This window comes from Schistosoma mansoni, chromosome 1, assembly GCF_000237925.1.
Source record: "Schistosoma mansoni strain Puerto Rico chromosome 1, complete genome".
Taxonomy (NCBI): domain Eukaryota; kingdom Metazoa; phylum Platyhelminthes; class Trematoda; order Strigeidida; family Schistosomatidae; genus Schistosoma; species Schistosoma mansoni.
In genome coordinates, this window is record NC_031495.1 from 54423802 (window position 1) to 54427675 (window position 3874).

Consider the following 3874-nt stretch of genomic DNA (forward strand, 5'->3'; position numbering starts at 1 on the left):
ATCAGAGCTTGAAGTCATTAACTTCTAGTCTGAGCCATGTTGGTAGATGCAAACTACTTGGTTGGGGTCCGCGTGACTATCGTAACCAATGCTTGGAGACTCTAGGTGACATGGCTCAGAATGGATCACAATGGCGTAGGTGCATACACTCTTTATCTTCCCTTAAACCTTGAGATTAAAATTGCTTCATATCTGTGCTCCTTTCTATACTATATCCTTATAGACAACCTTTCTTTTATATATTACCACCACTAAATTAACTACTTCTCTGAATCCGGTGTTCATTATGTTGTGCTAATGAGGTATGGCAACTTGGACCGATGCATATATGTGCCTGGTCCTACATTGTAGCTGACTGACTGACTGAGTTAACGTCAATTAAAAATGACATTTTTTCCAATTCAGTAATATTTTTCTCCATTAATCTAGCTTATTTGCCGCGATCATCTATTAATAAATATCACTATGTACAGGATGAAATGAAGATAGATAGAGAAAGAAATTATACATTTCCTACATATTATGAATTTACCAGTTTGTTTCAGTATCTTCTTCCTAACAAAAAGATTGCGAAAAGTACTATCATATGTTTTACTGTTCAATTCCATTTATTCAATTTAGTATTACATAAGAAAATAATGAATTGTTTACTTTATTCCATTGGGTATGAAATCATTTATAAAATCCATCTTCATGATTTGATGACGAAAAACAAAATAGTCTAACTTTCGCATTATTTTTCTAAATTTAAATTCTGCCTTATTATTATTATTATGACTATTATTATTCGTTATTTAATATTTCTTTTGAAAAAAATGTTACAGATTCAGGACATGTTATAGTTTTGAGATGGTAGAGAGGATTTGTAGCTCAGGTGGATGATTATGATGGAGTTTTGTTCTCTGAGCTGGATGGTTTGCTCGTAGATGTCTCATCGTTCTTCCGAACGGCATCATCAGACTTCTACCCGAAGTTTGCTCTGATGATGTCATTCAGAAGGACGATGAAAGCTCCACGACCAAACCATCCAGCTCAGAGAATAACACTCCATCATGTTGTAGTTTTTTTCACTTCTAATCAAATAATCTGAAAATAGACACTAAATAAATGTAAGTTTTTTTATACAGAGTTTCAGTATTTTGAACGGTAAGAGTTTTCTTTTTTTTCTTTTTTTAGTTTCCATGGTAAATCACATACTTAATTTGACAAAAACGAAATAACAAATGATTATTTGACTTGTATTAAAGTTTTGTCAAATTTCCCATCATAATATTTATAACAAAATTATAACGAAATTGATAAGAAATAATCTCATTTGGCAAATGTTAAGGTTTCATTATAAAAAAGGGATTGAAATTGAACTAGTAAATTCACTACTTCATGATAAATTTGTCTTGTAATTTATCGTCTCGAGATTTATGTCTAAAATATAACCAGTGGAGTTCAACCAGGTCTGTTGGGAGATATCAACTCACTGAAGACATTGGTGAAATGGTTGCTCAACTTCGTGGATGCCCCGTACTGATAACAGTCATATGCTCACTAGTGACTAGCTTCAAGATTTGACTCTTGGGGTTCTAATGAAAAGGTGTGACCAGTGCGGTCCAGTCCATGTCAGGTGGAGACAGTTATCCACTTCAGACAATGGATGAAGGGTTGCGCAAGATCATAGATAGGTTAAAGCTAAACATTGCCACCTTTGGATGCCGATTTAGTGGTCTGGGGGTTAAGTGTTTGCGCGCGAAACCGAAGGTCTTGAGTCCTAATCTGTCATGCGGGATCGTGGACGCGTACTGCTGAGGAGTCCCATATTAGGTCAAAACGACTGTTTAGTACTTCCAGGTTTTCAATAGTGGTCTAGTTTAGATCAAATCATGAATTTGTCCTTTTATCAATTAAAGTGTATCGAATCCAAAACAAACTAAAAAAGAAAAACCACTAATATGTTTCAAATTAGCCTCATTTCTTTCAAATCGTGTGTGTGTTTTTTGTTAAATTTTTTAAGAATTTACCTGATAACAATTTCTAGCTTTTAGAGAAATATCAACTCTTATTTGTGAGTTTCATGGGAATTTCTATGGGATGATGTTCATCTCGTCAAAATAAGTTGTTATGATATTAAAAAAACTGTTTACTGTGTAAATATGTAGCTGGCTGCCTTTCATCTATTTGTACACAGAACCTGTCATGTTAGGGACTGATACAATTAAGTCAAGCATAAGTTAATGTATTTCTATCATTCCCTCAGTTTAATTTAGTCAGTAAACCTCAACATACACAAGGGAAAAAGTAAGATCCTCAAATACAATACAGAGAACTTCAACCCAATCACACTTGATGGAGTAAGTCTAGAAAAGGTGGAAACTTTAGGGTAACCTGGACAGCTCCATTGATGAACGTGGAGGATACGATGCAGACGTAAAGGCGAGGATCGTGAAATCAAGGACAGCATTCAGACAGTTGAGGAACATATGTAACTCAAAACAACTGTCAACCAATATCAAAGTCACAATCTTCAATAGGAATGTCAAGATAAGTTCTACTGTACGAAGCTGAAACTTGGAGAACCACAACAACGATCATCAAAAGTGTGCGAGTATTTATAAACAATTGTCTAAGTAAGATGTTCAATGTTCGTTGACTGGATACCATTAGCAACAGCTTACTGTGGGAGACAACAAACCAACCTCCAGTTGAAGAAGAAATTAGAAAAGACGTTGGAGGTGGATAGGACACACATTGAGGAAATCATGAAAGTGCATTACGAGGCAAGCATCAACTTGGAATCCTGAATACAAAAAGAAGAGAATTGAGGAACACTGTTATAACCTGTGGCCCTGTGCCCTTATCAATATATCATGTGTGATACCGCCAATTAGAGAACTGTGATTTATCGACCGGACCAATGACGCATAAAACCCGTACGAGCAGTCTAGAGTCTTTATTGGTCCTGCTTGCTAACCAGCCCTGCCTGTTAAGTCCAGAACACCAATCTCAGCCTACGAGATATGAATCATGTATTTCAAACATACTGGGTTTATATACAAACCAAACAGACCACATCGTACCATAAAATAGAAAATAAGATCTAAAACAAGATCTAATCAAAAGTGTTTTTGAATGTGGGCGACTGCAATTAATAGACTGAGCAGAACTCAAGAACAGTAAATCGCAAAATAATAATCTATGGTTTGAAATAAAGCTTACAATAAGTAGAAAATTAATATGCTAAGTTTAGCTACTTAAAAATTATACAATAGGAAATATACATATCATATTAGTTCATAAATAGTTCTCAAAAGTTAGCGTTCATAATTCTCGTCGGGATATAGCAATCATATTGAGTCGAAAATTGGAAGCAGACATGAAAAAGATGAATAGCAACCGGAAAGGACTGCCCAGGACAGAGCTGGGTGGAGAATGCTGGTGGGGAGCTTATGCTCCTCCACGAGGGGTAACAGGCGTGAGTAAGTATATCATGGAATGATAGTTCAATCTTACGTATAGTTGAAAAATAGATAAAGTGTTTATTGAGTATAACTACTGAATTGTTTGGTATTGTCCAGAATTGAAGCATCACTCAAATTTAATTAGGTATCAATACATAGAAGACAAAATTACAGGTTGAAAAAAATTCATTGGATCTAAAGTTATTAAAGAACGTTCAACAGATAATAATGAGGACGTAGATGGGTTTCACAGTTAAATTATACTTTTATGTTTAATCGTTCATTTCAGTATAGGCAGTTTCGAAGAAAAATTTCCCCATTGTTCACGGAATGATAAAAAATGAAGAGAACGCGATAAAGCTATGCATTTATATATGATTGTTGCATTTGAACAACATGGATTAGTTTTCATCATTAAAAGTTTT